The following is an 18,687-nucleotide window of genomic DNA, read 5'->3' on the forward strand; positions in this document are numbered from 1 at the left end:
GAATATAATAAAAACTTTCTAAAAAACGTTAATTTGTTTATAACTATGTTTTTTTAATATTTAAAGATTATTCAAAAAAATTAAAAATTTATAATAGCCATCTCATCTTTATAAGATTTCAAAGTTTGATCAGTGTATTATAATTATTTTGGTTATTATTGCGACCGTAAATTATTAATTAACAATTGAACTGTTGCTAAAATATTCGTTTAATTTTCACCGGTTTCTGGAACTATAATTTAAACCAAGAAAGCTTTTATGTCACCGAATTATTTAATTATTGGTAGATAATTACTTATCTAAAACTTTATTTGAAATTTAAAGATTTTGTTGGGAAAACCCGCATTTTCCGAGGAAAATTTTCGTCGGAGCAGATCGGAAAAAACTTTTCTTTATGTAGAATTTAATTTCGGTGAATTTTTATTAGGGTGTTTTTGGTGTAAAGTTAAAATGTGGTGAGTTATGGAGCAAAAATTGAAAAAAAAACACGTTTTGTAGGCGCTATTTTGTTAATAAAAAAAGTAGCACACTATCTGCGGACTTTGCATACCTATATTATTAATATATATAATCATAAGCTTCGATTCCAGCAATAAAATTGCTGGTAAATAACTTTTCCCAAAAATGGCCTATTCTCCGATAATCAGCTCAGACTAATAATATTTGTAGAATTTACATGATTTTGAGTACAATTATTTTCCTTTTTTGTCCTGGATGAAGTGAGCAACGAGAAATACTAGAAGCCACAAACTAAAGGCAATACTTTAAAATCAATTAGCCCTGAGAATAAATTTTATTGGGAAGTTTTATTAAATTTTGATTTTGTTTCCATGAGTAGTAATTAAAATAATTAATCAATTAATCGAATTAATAAGATGCTGATCAATCTCTTAACAGAGAGAAAATAGAGAGCATAATAATATGTATATATGTTACGCTCAAACTTCGAATTCGGACAATGTCCGAAATTTTTACTCACTTTGTGATGTGGATGACGTGAATTAGTCACGTCGCGAAGTGAGCATTTTATTCGGATATTGGTCGAAGCGAAATACCCAGAAAGCGTTGTAGGTAGGCAAAAATAGTCAATTGCCGAAATAAACACGTTCACCGGAGATTGAGCAAAACCATAATACCCATAACCCGACGCAATCAGGATTATTCAGAATACTAAGAAGTTACCACAATGGGATCAAGAGGACCCCTTATGAGACAATGTTTAAAGAAACTATGTCCAGCGATAACTTAACACTCTGTGATATTGATTATGACAAAGCAAATAGCTGTTTTGAATGCGGTCAGCACATCCATGATGAAGTTTCAAATAACGATGACTTAGACTTACCTTTGTGCACTCTTCGCTCAAGAAAATCTGCCATAGACACAACATGAGCAAACTGTGTAACTGCACAGGTCAGGCAGCCAAAATGTTAAAGCTTACTAAAAGAAAATTAACCCCAGTTTCAGTCGGCGATAACGTTTTGGTAAACATTCCTGATGTCGACCAGGGCCGACTAGCGCCAAGAAATGTAACAGCTGTTGTAATAAATAAGAAGGATTATTCCTATACCCTTGGTACAAAGTACGGAGTTCTTGACAAATAGTTTTCTAGAAACCAGTTCCAGGCAGCTCCTAATAAATTTATTAATAACATCGATGTACTTGATGAACAACTTAATATCCGTATAGAAGCAATGATGTCATCCGGGTCCAAACAAGGTTTTATCAGATGCGGATGCAAGAATAACTCTTCGGGTAAATCTTGCAAATGTGTAAAATCAAACATAAAATGCAATTATAAATGTCATGGTAGCACTTCTTGTGCTAGCAAGTATAGTGAGTATTTTCTGAAAAGAACTGTAAGTAATAAACATTGAAAGTGGTCATCATCATCACACAGCCAAATTTGTCCACTGTCGGACATAGGCCTCCTCAAGATGTCTCCACCCTTCTCTGTCCTGCGCAGCTGCAATCCAGTTTGGCGCTATTCTTTTAATGTCGTCGGTCCATCTGGTAAGTGGTCTTCCACGACTTCGCTTGTCTGCCCTTGGCCGCCACTCTAAAATGTTCCTTGTCCATCTGTTTTCTCTCTGTCTTGCGACGTGTCCTGACCATTTACACTTCAACTTCTTAATGCGTCTTATGATATCTTCCACTCCAGTTCTCCGCCGTAACTCATCATTTCGCATTATGTCTCTCAAAGTCAGGCCAAGCATGGATTTTTCCATTTTTCGTTCTGCCACTTGTAGTTTTCTTATTGATGCTTTAGTCAGTGTTTGAGCTCCATAAGTAAGCACCGGAAGTACGCACTTTTCTTTTTAGCTTTATTGGGATGTTTTCCATGAACACGTCTCTTAGTTTGCCATACGCTGCCCATCTTAAAGCTATTCTTCTAGATAATTCGCATGTTTATTGTCTCTACTTATTTGTATTTCGTGGCCCAGATAGATGTATTTGTCAACTGTTTCGATATGGCAGTTTTCTAGTTTCAATGGTCCGCCAGGTACTAAATAGATCATCATTTTAGTTTTCCCAAAGTTTATTTCCAACCCTACTTTTTGAGAAACTCGTTGTAGTTCTTGCAGCATTTCGTGGGCTTCCTTTAAGTCGTCGGTCATTAGAACTATGTCTATAGGTGGGTATATATGATCTATAGGTGGTTCAGCCTTTCGCCATCGACATTCAAACCTCTGTTTTCCCATTCTAGCATCTGGAATGCATGCTGCATTACGGTTTTGGTGATATGTTGTCTCCTTGTCTAACTCATCTTTTTAGTTCTATTTTTGAGTTTGGGTATGGAGGTTTATTGCTGTTGTGGCATTTGCATATACAGGGTGTTTCATTGGGAAACAGAAATACTTTAAACGGTGAATAGAGGTCACCGAGCAGGTTTTAGATATACTACATTTTTTGCCCTACCGACTTTTATAACCGAGTTACAGGGTGTTTTATCGATTTTGCCCATTTCTTTCCTAAGCCATAACTTTAGAACTTCCATGTATATTTTTTTGATATTTGGTACACATATGTCTCATTCAAAACCCAAACGACCGACATACTAACCATAAGAAAGATCCAGCTCCGAATTAACAAAAAATTATAAAGTAATTGTGACCTTAAAACAACACCCTGTATATCCAAATTTTGAAAATCTGTTTGCATATTTGAAAAGAGCACAAAAAAGTAAATTTAATGGTTCGCTTTAATTTTTTGGCCAGACAATTTTATGACTTTAATTTTGAAATTATATCGAATTTTTTAAGAACTCTGACATTAAAAAGCAGATATTATTAACTTTTAGTTATAAATTATTAAAGTTAATGAATAAATACTCATTTTAAAAATAATCAATACTTGTTACCACATTGGAACGACCCAATTACTAATGACAAGAAAAATCCAGGTCCAGATTACAAAAAAATATAAAGTAATTGTGACCTTGAACCAACACCCTGTATATTGAAATTTTGACAATTTGTCTGCGCATTTCAAAGGAGCATAAAAAACTGTGATTAAAGATTTATTTTAATTTTTTGCGCCATTGATTTAATTACATCAATTTTGAAATTACATATATTGAAGTTTTAAAGAATTCTGAGATTAAAAACCAGGTGTTATTAACTTTTAATAATTTAATGGTTATGAATCAATATTTATTTTAAAAATACTTAATACTTATTTACTACGCTGGCTTCATGGATTCTCTGGATTTGTAGCAGTACGCACATCATTAAAAATTATAATTGCGAGAATTGGGATATTTTAATGATTCAGTAAATTATTTTAAAAAAAGAGCTATATCTAAAAAAAATTGGTTTAAACAATTCAACAATTTAACATAAATTAAAAATATTTGAACTTTAACAGTTGCTCAAAATTTCCGCCATTTCGTTCGATGCATTTCCTTGCTCGTTTTAAAAGATTTCGAATCGATTTCTTTTTACATTGGGATTGTTCTTAATTTTTCTGGCAGCTTCTTGTCACCTTAACGTAATTGCCTAAAATTGCCGTAATTAAATTATCTGCGCAAAAATTTGACATGCACCTTTTAACGCAGTTTTTTATGCTCTTTTAAAATACGTAAACAAATTTTCAAAATTTCAATATACAGGGTGTTGTTTCAAGGGCACAATTACTTTATATTTTTTTGGTTAATCCTGACCTGAATTTTTCTTGTGATTACTAATTGGGTCGTTCCAATGTGGTAAATAACTATTGATTATTTTTAAAATGAGTATTTATTCATTATCTTTAATAATTTATAACTAAAAGTTAATAATATCTGCTTTTTAATGTCAGAGTTCTTAAAAAATTCAATATAATTTCAAAATTAAAGTCACAAAATTTTCTGGCCGAAAAATTGAAGCGAACCATTAAACTTACTTTTTTATGCTCTTTTCAAATATGCAAACAGATTTTCAAAATTTGAATATACAGGGTGTTGTTTTAAGGTCACAATTACTTTATAATTTTTTGTTAATCCGGACCTAGATTTTTGTTATGGTTAGTATGTCGGTCGTTTGGGTTTTGAATGAGACATATGTGTACCAAATATCAAAAAAATATACAGGGTGGTTCTAAAGTTATGGCTTAGGAAAGAAATGGGCAAAATCGATAAAACACCCTGTAACTCGGTTATAAAAGTCGGTAGGGCAAAAAATGTAGTATATCTAGAACCGGCTTGGTGACCTCTATTCACTATTAAGGTATTTCCGTTTCCCAATGAAACACCCTGTAATATGTTGAATAATGTCGGAATATCGGTAATCGATTCTACAATCACTCAAAGATCTTAAGATGGCTACCATCTCGATAGTGCTAAAGGCTTTTTTGTAGTCAACAAATACTAGAACTAGCGGCCGGTTGTACTTTACAGTTTTTTCGATTAAGACCTACAAGTCAGATGGTCATTTGTACCATACCCAGGGCGGAAACCTGCCTGTTTTCTTGGTTGGCATGTTTCTAGTTTGTTCTCAATTCTGGCAGTGATTATTCGAGCAAACAATTTATACATGTGGTTTATAAAACTACTTGGCCTATAGTTTTCGAGGTCTGTTTGATCTCCTTTTTTTTGTGTGAGGAACGTTATATAACTATTCCATTCAACTGGTATGGCTTGGTTTTCTAAACATATAATTGAAGAGGTATTTGATTACCCTGATGAGAGCAGAGCCTCCGATTTTTAGCGCGTCTGCGACTACTCCGTCCTCTCCTGGTGCTTTGTTATTTTTCATTTTCTTTAAAGCATGATAGATTTCAGCCGTTGATATATCGAGAATATCCTCTGAACCTTGATTCATAATTTTTTGTTCTGTATGTTCTGTCAGGTTTAAGTCAAGTTTATTTGTATGTGATGAGCGCGCTAATAACCGGCAAAATAGCGCAAGAGACGGAAAACATAATACATTGCGAAACAAAAGGAGATGAAACTAGTGGAGGTGGAAATTATCGTTATAAAAGTATAAATTAACATTACATTGCATAGTTTCCCGCCCTCAGACGTATCAGAGAAATACGAAAACTGTCACTGTGACAGCAGAATTTTATAAAATACTCCTGTAACAGACGTGTAAAGATGGGAAACTAAGCATTGTAACGTTAATTTATACGTTTATAGCGATAATTTTCACCTCCACTAGTTTCATCTCTTTTTTTTCGCAATGTATTATCTTTTCCATCTTTTGCGTTATTTTGCCGGTTATTAGCGCGCTCCTCACTGTATAGTAATAGTGTTTTATAGAAGTTTTCCGCTATCTCTAGTATTTCTTCTCTGTTGGATGTTAGTTTGCCATTTTTCCCTTGAGTTTGACAATTTCTTTCCTGCTGTTCGTCAATTTCCTTCTCAATATCTTCATTGTCTCGAGATTTTCTCATTTTTATGTCCTTATGTCCTTTCTAATTGCTTTAGATATCTCTTTGTTTATTTTATTTAAGCTTTGTTGTTCTATATTCTTATCTTTTAGCATTTCTCTTCTTTCTTCCATTTTAAGTTTGGTTTTAGCAGTGATTCTCTCCTCTCTCTTGATATATGTACAACATTTTCTTTGAACTTCTGCTATGGTATTAGTAATTATTTTATCTAGCTGATTTATATTATTTGTAGGGAATCTGTTTTGTACACTTAAGTCCAGGATTCTTTACCCGTGCGTCATTAATACCTGGCGAGATAAAACACATCTTTTTTATCTAGCATCATTCTCTTCCACGCATGAAACTAAACACAAACCAGCTACCGCCTGTTGTTAAGTAAAAACACATGTTATTTTTATGAACGTTCTAGACTCAGTATATTGAAAAGAGATAGGTACAAAAAAGACGCTTAGAAATGTTTTCAGATTTGGTTTTAAGTACAATTTGTGTTGTGACGTTTCTGGTTTGTTTACGTTTAGGCTGTCAGTCTGTTGATTTTGTCTGTTTTTTGTCGAATTTTTGCATCTTGAAGTTTTTTAGATTAGACAAACAGTTTTTTTCACAGCTAATTTTATATTGGAGTTTGAAATTTTAGGTAAGTGTATTTTATTTTGTTACGGAAGTTTTGTTAAGTGACAGTTAAGGAATAGGAATATAAGGTTGTGTTAAGTTTCCGTCAATGTGAATGAAATGACAAAAAGAAAATATGTTATTGAATTTTTTTATAAATTGTTTATTTATTTATTAAGGACTAACGACATAAAAGAATTTATTAAGCTGCTTCAAATGTAGCTGTAATTCTGCACCAAAATTTTAAAGCAACACTTACATTTGACATTTTATTTTTTGATAACGTCAAATTTATCCCGTGATCGGAGTAGTAGCCACTTTCTGTCATTTGCTGTTGCGTTTAGTAAATTTCCGACTTATTTCGTATGCTTTAAATGATGAAGCACTGGTAAAGAACCCTGGACTCAAGTGTAGATGTACAGTTATTAATTTTTGATCTGCAAATTCTGTTTCATTTTTTGGTTGTGACCAAAATGTTTGTGATTGAAAGTGGTCCGTGTATAAAACAGGCACATATTATAAAAGACGTATATGTATAAAAACGTTTAATATTTTTTTTTATTTTCAATAATAAGATATTGTTCGTCCGCTCTAACTTTTCCCATGCGTCACGATTTATTTTCAAACAAATTAAGTCAAAACCTAAAGTGAAACGAACGTCGATGTATATATAAATGTTGTATAATATACACGTGACGCATGGAAAAAGTTATAGCGGATGAACAATACTTGTTGTATTTTACTGCTTACTTTTTTTTATTAAAATAAATGGAATTTCAAGCAAAATTTGATTTTATTTTATTTGTTATAATGGAATTAGTGTAGGATACGCCGATACGGTTGTGTTTGGAGTCATCTCGGACAAATTACAAATACCCACAACCCGACGTGGGTAAAAGATATTACCCACGTCGGGTTATGGTAACATGGTTTTGCACTATCTCCGGTGAACGTGTTTATTTCTGCAATTGAGTACTTTCGTTTACCCACAACGCGTTCCGGGTTTTTCGCTTCGGCCAATATCCGAATAAAATGCTCACTCCGCGACGTGGGTAATTCACGTTGTTCACGTCGCGAAGTGAGCAAAAATTTCGGACATTGAACTCGGAGTTTGAGTGTAATATATACATAAATATAATGTACATAATACATATATCATTAAGTAGAGAGCTTATAGTTATTAAGGTACCAAGGGTATTATAAGGATAATAATGCTTGAGGTCAATTTTGTATATACCGAGGGCCTTTGGCCCGAGGGATAAACGTTGACCGAAAGGGTTATTATCTATAAACCCGTGGTGCCTTCAACGTTTAATGTCCGACTAAATTATTCTTTATGCAAAAAATTTGAACGAATTTCGAATTAATTCGTTTTCAATTAAGTACATTTACCAGCAATAGTCGTAACGTAATTGTGGTAACCATTGTTTTACTTAGGTTGATATTTGTCAACTTGGCAATATTTAACTAGTTATTTAAATTTAATACCCTAGGGCGTTATTTTTCAAAATAACGCCCTAAGGCATTATATCATACTTAACTGACTTCGAAATCATGTCATTATTTGTCAAATAATATACCAGTCAGACATTAAATATAATAATAATCCAAAATACTGAAATATTGTTAAAATTATTCAAATTCATTAAGAGGATCGGTACGTATTTTCGGCTGCAATGCTATTCAAATGGGGATTCATTTTTTTCGAATCCTGAGAAAACTAATAAGTATTTTTGAAAAATTTAAACGCAGAATGAAAGATTTCGTTATTAGCGAGGGCTGAAAGTCCCTGAGAACGTCTATAATGTTTATTTTAATAAGTTACAGGGGTGAAAAGCTAAGAGAAAATTTAGTGTTATTTTTAATTTCAAATATCTCATTCGTAATAAACTTTTTATTTATTCTAAGGGACTTTCGGCCCTCGGTAATAATTTAGTCTTTCATTCTGCGTTTAGATTTTTCAAAAATATTTATTGGTATTTTCAAGATTCGAAAAAAATTAACACAATGTCCGTGGCAATATTTTCCAAATCTATCTTTGTCATACAACGCACTCAGTCGAATAGAATATTGTCAGTCAGACACTGACAATCAGTGACAATTTTAAATATTTGACATGAATCGTGAAGTTTTTGAGTTGTTGATTAAATAATATTGATATATAGTGTATTTGATAAATAATTGATTTAAGACGTGAACTTTATAAAAAGTTATTTATTGTGTATTTATGGAAGATAGAAGCAGAGAATACATCAAGATATATTCTGTGATCCAAGTATTTTGTTGTTAAAGATGTTCAAAATTGTAAGCGTTCTATAGTAACAATATATTATTAAAAAATCACTTTAACATTTTTCCTCTTTTCTCGATCGAGTATTAGTTTTTGTTGTAGGTACATATAAATTATTACAATCACTGAATACATAGTTAGTGAAAAAATTATCACACTTATTAACTGTATTAATAATTTTCAATTATACAAAAAAATAACAGTTATCCAAGAACATTCAAAAGTTCACTCTTTAAGTTAGTTATGACATTGTCAAGTAGAATGACATTCTAGTAATATTTACATATCCATACCAGTGTGAATTTTACTACATGTAATTTGTCATGTAAAGATAGAAAAGGTAGGAATAGCCGTAAAATATTTGCGAATTATGTACCCATAGTCTTAATTACAAACGTCACATAACAAGTACATTTCGTCAAAATAAAAAATTACGCCAATGTTTTTTAATTTCAAAAATAATTTATATATCTACAATATATTATGTATAACCTGAATTTACAAATAAATTAAAGTAATAAACAGTTTAGTTACACGAGATCCGATATTTCATATAATGAATTGAATGTTGTTCTGAAGCTATTTCCTTGTGGCATTTTTATGATTAACTATTAATTTAGATGGGAAATAAGCAACAATTAGGTTGAAAAAATAATTTTATTAACGTTTCGACGCCCAAATCGGGTGTCGTTGTCAAAATACAAAATACTATTAAATTAAACAAAAATGCTGTTGCTAAGTAAAAAAATTCTTCAAATAATTTATTTAATCTGACTCATTTATATTGGCAATTCAGACGTATATTATACGTATTTTACGTATTTTATAATTCAGACGTATTTTAAAGTAGAATACTTTAAAATGATATCGCCAATATTTATAAGTTGCGTTTCTGGGACGACTCTACTAAAAGATAGTTCATTCGATTACATGAAATCAATCCCAACTCAAGAATATCCGTCACAAAAAAAATCATAGCATGTGATCTGTCTTTAAAAAGACAACCAAATGGAACGATGAGAGTAAAATTCTCTCGTTAAAGATTCCATAGTAAATCACGAGTGAAAACCAGGAAAAAAAACCTCGTGATGCTATCCCGACATCGTAAGTATTTGGTCTTACATTTAATTTACTTTCAAAAACTAATACCAAATTCTAACTTTAATATGTTTAAATTATAAATAATATTAATAATACATAGATATACAATAAGTAATACTAAAATATAAAATATGTACTCGATATGTTATTGACTTACTAATCGTGGTATTTTCTTTCTATTGACTTCCTCTTTAAGTATGGGTAACCACATCCTACTGCATTCTACCGAGGAATTTGCGACACAATTGGTTTCATTTAGCATAATTAGAGCTGCTTCTTTGATTTTTCTCTTTTTACTATCTGATTCTTTCTTACTTGAATCTCTCCACTGAACTCGATGTTCATTATCCCATGCGTGTTGATATATTTGAGATCTATCCAATTCTCTATTTTTAATATAAGACTGATGTTCACTTATTCTAACGTGTAATGGTCTGGATGTTTCACCTAAATAAAATTGTTCGCATTCACAAGGTATTTTATAAATGCAATTCTTTTTTCTTTCTTGTTCATTGTTAGGTTTAGTTTTAGATAGAATAGATCTCAATGTGTTTGTTGTTCTGAATGTTGTTGAAATGTTGAATTTATTTTTTATTGTTTTAAGTTTCTCGGATAATCCTTTCATATATGGTATTGATACTGAAAGAATCAGATAGTAAAAAGAGAAAAATCAAAGAAGCGGCTCGAATTATGCTAAATGAAACCAATTGTGTCGCAAATTCCTCGGTAGAATGCAGTAGGATGTGTGGTTACCCATACTGAAATAGGAAGTCAATAAAAAGAAGATACCACGATTAGTAAGTCAATTACATATCGAGTTAGTACATATTTTATATTTTAGTATTACTTATTGTATATTATGTATGTATTATTAATATTATTTATAATTTAAACATATTAAATTCAGAATTTGGTATTAGTTTTTGAAAGTAAATTAAATGTAAGACCAAATACTTACGATGTCGGGATAGTATCACGAGGTTTTTTTCCTGGTTTTCCCTCGTGATTTGCTATGAAATCTCTAACGCGAGAATTTTACTGTTGTCGTTGCATTTGGTTGTCTTTTTAAAGACAGATCACATGCTATGATTTTTTTGTGACGGATATTTTTGAGTTGGGATTGATTTCATGCAATCGAATGAACTATCTTTTAATAAAGTCGTCCCAGGAATGCAACTCATAAATATTGGCGATATCATTTTAAAGTATTCTACTTTAAAATGTATAATATACGTCTGAATTTCCAATATAAATGAGTCAGATTAAATAAATTATTTGAAGAATTTTTTTACTTAGCAACAACATTTTTGTTTAATTTAATAGTATTTTGTATTTTGAAAACGACACCCGATTTGGGCGTCGAAACGTTAATAAAATTATTTTTTCAATTTAATTGTGGCTTATATCCCATCTAAATAGTTAATAATAAATTGAATTTTTAAGACACACACAAAAATGCGACTGCACTCACTCAATTCTGGAAGGGAAATGTCAAACATTTGTCAAACTACTAATTACTAACCTACTAGCAACGATTTGAGTTGACGTTTAGCTGTGTTGACAGAAAAGAAATATTTGAAGAAGGATTGTGACATTACATTTTTGACTTTGAGTTCGGTTTTCTCGAAGATGGTTAGAGATATCGAAATGCTGTTTTCAGATTTGGATTCAGAAGACAAAACTACATGAAATTCTATCGGTAAAGCGGCTCTAAGTATTGCAGTAGCGACGACGCACGAACGAACGAACGAACAGACTTTGCGAATTTATAAACGAAAGGTTTTCGTTGAAAAATGAAAATACAAAAATGCCAAAACTCTTCTCAAAGATTATTAGATTATTATTATTAGATTATTATATCTACGCTTTTGGAGATACCAACTTTTTAACTTTTTCGCTATTTAAATCTCTCTTCATTCCATTGTAAAGAAAAAGTATCACTGCCATTGAATTAAAAAAGGGCATCAGGATCTGGTTAGCCTGTACAAACCGGAGGCGTCGATATTGCATTGTGATTTATAGAGATCGTACGATCCGGGAGACTGCGACAAGCCAGTGACCTTCTCAAGGATACAATCATGAGCGTGCATTTAAATACGATATTTCTTTTTACCTTTTAATTTTAAATACTCCCTTATAATAGAATATAGAATTATTAGTTACTCAGTTTTGTTGAAATTTTTTGTAAATATAAATAGCTTCAGAACAAATTTTTTGTTTATTCAAATTGGTTTTTATTTAAGGGGAAAGGCGCAAAATGTCGCCTGCCAAAATGTTCAATGTGTTTTAATTGTATTCATTTTTTTCGAATCCTAAGAAAACAGATAAGTATTTGTGAAAAATTTAAACGCAGAATGAAAGATTACCTTATTACCGAGGGCCGAAAGACCCTAAGAATAAATAAAAATTTCTTTTGAATGAAATAGGGGCAATTAAACATCACACTAAATTTTCTCTTTTATTTTCACCCCTGCAACTTATTAAAATAAACAGTATAAAAGTTTTCAGGGACTTTCGGTCCTCAGTAATAATGTAATCTTTTATTCTGCGGTTAAATTTTTCAAAAATATTTATTAGTTTTCTCAGGATTTGGAAAAAATGAATACTACATATTTGAACCACAAAATAACTAAGAATCGGCATCAAAAGAATCTAGAGCCCCAACAACATAGGCATACAAGAATATGCATTCGAGCACCAAAATTAAAAACATCAATAGATATACTCTGCCTCCAAAGTAATACGTATAAACCAACAAGGAGTACCTAACGAACGTAAAACTAAAAATCTGTTCTAACCTCTTCTTCTTCTTCTACGGCACTACAGCCCAAATTGAGCGTTGGCCTCCTTTATTTTTTGCCTCCATCCTTACTTGTCTGTGTCTGCTCTTCTCCATACACGGACTCCCAAAAGGCCTTGTGCGTCGCTATTTACTGTATCTTCCCAGCGCTGGCTTTACAACCGGTCTCTTTCCCTGCATTCTAGCATTCAGTGCTTGTACTTAAAGGACGTAAGCATTTGTAATTGAAATAGTACTCGATGTAATAGTACATTGTTTACCGGGTAGGAAAAGCTTAACATTCCTGGACGACTGTGAAGATTGCTAAGTCGAGGTGCAAGCCGAGACTTAGCAACACAGAGTCCAGGAATGTGGCTTTTCCTACGAGGTAAACATACTATTTTTCCGCAAATCGTTTAAAATTCGACAGATATTGATTGATTTAAAAAAAAACGCGATAATTTTATTCCCAAATAAATGGTGCTTTGAAATTCCTAATAAAATTACTTGGGTTACTATGGAAACGTATTGAGGTTGAATTGTCAAACTTGACGCTTATAAATTTAATTGCTGGTGTTCTCGAAAGTAAAATGATAAGTGATGATGAAATTTCCATTCCTGGGACTCCTCCAGGGCTGGTTGAGGTAGTGAATACTGCTTCATTAGAATTATTGCCAAAGAAATCAAGAGAAAAGTACGAAAATGCATACAGACGTTTTATGGATTATTAATAATTTTCTATCATTTATGTAGAACACTAACAACTATACGGAAATATCATTTCCTTACAGTAAGGAAATGACATTTCCTTACAGTAAGGAAGTCCTGACTTTTTCTTCAAGAAATTTTGACAGGAATGTCAAAATTTCCTGGCGATTTGCGGAAAAATACTTTATTTTAAAGAATTATGCACATGGTTTCCATTTTCTATCGCAGTATTAAGTATGTGACAGCTGTCGTTCAGATGACAGTAGTACCAACCTACATTCATGGTCAAGGGAGTTTTACACGAACATAACACTCTTCCATTCTTATCACATGTCCGGCCCATTGCAATCTTTGTATTCTAATGAAGTCTGACAGAGGCGCTTCCTTATAAAGTTGATAAAGTTCGTTGTTGTATCGACTTCTGAAGATTCCGTTTTCCCTCACAGGTCCTAGTATTCTCCTCAGTACTTTCCTTTCGAATGTGTCGAGTTTGTTTTTGGATGTTTCTTTCAGGACCCAGGCTTCACTGCAATAGCATGTTATTGGTCGAATTAAAGTTTTATAGATTCTCATCTTTGTATTTCGGTGGACACTTTTAGACTGAAATATATGGGAGAGGGCAAAATAAGCTATGTTAGCCTGCTTTATTCTCTTCCGTATTTCTCCATCTTCTGATCCGTCGGCATATATTTCTACTCCCAGGCATGTAAACTTTACAACCGTTTCAATGTCATCTTCATGTATAATGTTTTGTGGGACTATATTTCTTCTCGTCTGAGTCATTATTTTTGTTTTTTCTGTGTTAATTTCCAGACCTAGCATTTTTGTTTGTGTTTTTAACTCTGCGTATGTTTCCTGTGCTCCTGTTGATGTTCTACTCATGATATTAATATTATCGGCATGAGCGGCCAGTTGCACCGTTCTGTTGGTCAGTAGGTTTCCTCGTCCAGTTTGCATTTGCCTAACCGCATACTCCAGTGCCAGGTTAAACAATGCTGGGGCCTGCCCATCTCCCTGCTTTAGTCCCTGCGAAATTTTTAAAAAGTCTGTCCGGTGGTTTTATATTCGTACACATGCCTGAGTTTCATCCATTGTGGCTTTAATAGTCTTATTAGCTTGTGTGGTATTGCCAATACAGCCAATATGTAGTATAGTTTGTTCCTTTTGACGGAGTCGTATGCCTGTTTGAAGTCTACAAACACGTTGTGAACATCAATATCGTGTTCCCATGATTTGCTCAAGATCTGTTTGATTGTAAATATTTGATCCAGTTTCGATCTTTCCCGTCGGAAGCCCGTCTGATACTCTCCAATAATCTGTTAACTGTTAATACTGTTCTAACCTCTATCGATACAAAATAATAGAGAAAACAATCAGCATAATATTAGTATATTATGCAACGAGCATTTAATGATGGTCATTATGAAGCGAGTATGAGGGATACGAAACGAGCCGTATGCGGCGAGTTTCGTATAGAGTACGAGCTTCATAATGATAATTAAATGCAAGTTGTATACACTATTTTTTCTATGATCATTCACAACAAAAAATATATTCAAATTTATTAATTTTGTAACACAAATAAATTCAGTAGTTTGTCAGTTTGACGGTTTGTTTACATATTGAGAACTGTCAAAGCGTATGTGTTTGACTCGCCATTGGTCACTGCGCGTGTACTACCTTTATCGCGAATGCCATATCGCGATTCTATTGGTTAAAAATATGTATCTTAATGAAAATCTGTATCATAATTAAGTTCATTATGATACCGGTAGTGACATCATAATTGATAATATTATAGTATCAGAATAGAAAATAGTTATTTATGAAACACTTCGTGAAGTATGCTTTTCGCGAACGCACGCAATGTTTAGAGCACGAGCGACAGCGGAGCGAGTGCTATACATCGCGTAAGTTCGCAAAAAGCATACTTCACGAACTGTTTCATACGATATATTATTATCTACGATAAACAAATAAAAAACTGTAACTCTTCATCACTGTAATTCATTTCTATTCTACAATTTTTAGAATTTTGACATTTAAAAATTCTAACTTCTTTCAAACCACCAAACTGTCAAAACATTTGTTGTAATTTATTGCTCATTATGTCCTCACCATGACAACGCGAAAGTCAAGGATATTTGATTATAAGAAAGTGTGCCAAAAAACAGTGCGAAAAAGTAAATCCCATTTAAAATACATTGTTACTTCACGCACACTTTAAATCCTTCACGCACTGCTATCTATAATGACAGTATTCACAAACTAAAAACTTAAACATAATATGACAGAGTAGATAAATTATATTATTGAACTATAAGCGCTGCCTGCTTTGGCCCGCGTCGCCGGTTGTCCCAGGTTTCTTTTCATTTCTATAGGAAGGTTTTTGCTTCAGGATGTGGTGGTATAGCGCAGGGGTCACCAATTAGCGGACCGCGGTCCGCATCCGGACCGTGAGCTAGTTTTGTGCGGACCGTCAATAAATTCAGAATATACCTAGTGTTTGGCAATTTTGAAAATGTTTGGCCATGAAATGTTTGGCTCAACTTATGTGTGCGAAGCCGCTTTATCAAGAATGAACTTTATTAAAAATCGGTAGAGATGTCACTTAACAGATGAATATCTCAACCCCTAATGAGACTCAGTTGCACTAAACTCACTCAAAACTTCAGACAGGTTGTACATAAAAAATGGCATTTTTTTCTCTCTGATAATTTAATTAAGTAAAGAGTTTTCCCCTTGTATTTACTTACCCTTATGGTATACTTACTAATCATTAATTTTGCAATTAAGTAAGTATATGTTAAGTAGTACTCTCTACTATATGTTAAGTAGGAGTACTTTTCAGATGTGCATTTAATTAAAATAATTTTCAGATTTAATAAGTTTGCAACAAACACCTTGCATTGAAACTAATGTAGAAAAGATAACATGTTAATTAGCATTTTGTACTATCATTATTTTTTTTAAATTCCTCAGTTTCCTTTCTACAAAACTGAAGATGTCTAAAAACTTCATTAGCATTCAAAATATAAATTCCTAATTTTTAAAATATTCTCAGTAACAATTTACAATACTGCTGTTTTCAAAATATACTGATAATAACATCAAAACAATACACAATGAATTTATATTTTATTTATTGTACCAGGAAAACTTACAGAAAAGTATACAGTAACTAAAAAACAATAAGATATTATTAGTTTTCCTTTCCATATTATTACATGTGTGAGGCCACTTTCGTATGAAAAATGTTTCTGACTCGATTTCTTTGCGGATTCCTATTCAAAATGTCCCCTTTAAACAAATCAGAAGGGTGCCGGGTGAAATAATTTTTTAAGCAAATTCAAAACTACTTTTTTGCCTCGAAAAATGTATTTTTAGGTTTCTTGGGTAATTATAAACAATAAAGGTCTCTTGTCATATTTCTGAAAGTTAATAGTTTTCGAGTTATAAGCGATTTAAAATCTGAAAATGCGAAAATATGCATTTGCGATGCTTGAAAACTCTTATGCTGGCCACTCACTTACGGATATCGAAGAGGCCGAGCGACTGACCGGCGCGCCGCGGCGGTTAATTGAAGCCAAAATCACCACATACATGCAGTTTTCGTAAAGGCGTTGGCACGCTCGATCACAAAACTGCATGTGTGTGGCGTCTCAACTGCAGTTCATTAACTTAACTACTCAAATAACGGCCTTCAGTCCTGGCCTACATGCCATAGCCTCTTCGATATCCGTAAGTGAGTGGCCAGCATTAAGTTTTAATAAAATGACAGATCATTTTTATTTAAGATGACCCAAAAATGCTAAAAACATATTTTCGCGGGCAAAAAAGGTGATGTTTTGAATTTGTTAAAAAAAATATTAAACAATTTCTGCCCAAAAATTTCGCCCGGCACCCTTCTGATTTGTTTATAGGAGATATTTATTAACAAGAATCCACAAAGAAACCGAATCAGAACAATCAGACACAGGCAGCATAAATCGGGACCCCGGAAGTGTCATAGGTTTTCGAAACGGACCCTCAGGGAAACTCATTGGTGACTCCTGGTATAGCGTATTTAAGCCGAATGGTCATTCCAAGAACATGTTTCCACATATAATATATAGGGGTGGCCAAACTGTGGTTCGCAAGTCACATATTATGTGTCTCTTTGAAGGATTATTTGTGGCTCTCAATAAATGTACCTTAATTACTTTTAATTTCTGTGTTTAAAAATGTCTTAAATTGCTGACAAAAAATATAAAAGACTAAGTGTATAACATCAGAACTTTGGTCCTCATGGACCCCTTATCACTGTTGGGACCATAACCTGAGGACTAAGGAGACCCCTTATTACCGTTGCTATTCAATTTAGCCTTAGAATTATGTAATAAGCAAAATATCATCTGAGCGGACAAGGGGATTTGCGAATAGAGTAAATATCTAGGGGCGGTAATCACAGATGACAAACACATACAAAAAGAGGTCTCAGCAATGATAGCTGCGTGGAATAGAGCATTATACTCCATATCATCATTACTAAGATCTAAGCTGCTAAAAAGACAAACTAATTTAAGACTATAAATGCCAATTATTTGTCCAATTGTTACATATGTTATTGAAACATGGACTCTACATCAGCAGGAAATAAATAAACTGGTGGTATTTGAAAGGAAAGTTCTCAGAATGATATTTGAAATTGACAGGAGAATGAAGAAGGCGCCGCCAAGCTGAATTGGTGACTTTGTATGGTACTGAAAACATCATCAGACATATAAAAGCTGACATAAGATGGACAGGTCATGTTGTAAGATCATAGGAAGACAGAGTGTTAAAGAAAGTGTTTTTTGACAGACGGTAGAAGATCAGTAGGCCGTAACACAACAAGATGGAAGGATGATGAAGAATCGAAGTATCATGAATTAGTAAAAGCTGCTTGTATGTATTTGCATATTTGAAATAACGATGTGAACCGTTTTATTTCACGTTAAAATTCGTAAATCCAAATACAGAGAAAAATTTAATACCTTTTTACACTTTCAATAAATGTTAATTGCGGCTTTCGAAAAATTTCCAATTTTTAAAATGGCTCGGACTATCAAGGAGCTTGGCCACCCCATTATATAAGAATATGTATAACAATATATAAACCAAACAAATGAAATAGAGAATGTGGAAAAATCCCCTTACGAATAATTCACACATCCACTATTTCGGGCTGGGAAAAAATTTTTGAATAGAATCAAAGATCCAAACTCCAGTTCTTAGAAATGTGTTTCGCCCTCTTCAACCTCTCTGGACTCATCAGTAAAGATGAGAGGTTGAATATCTTCAGACACAT

Source organism: Diabrotica virgifera, chromosome 8, assembly GCF_917563875.1.
Source record: "Diabrotica virgifera virgifera chromosome 8, PGI_DIABVI_V3a".
NCBI lineage: Eukaryota > Metazoa > Arthropoda > Insecta > Coleoptera > Chrysomelidae > Diabrotica > Diabrotica virgifera.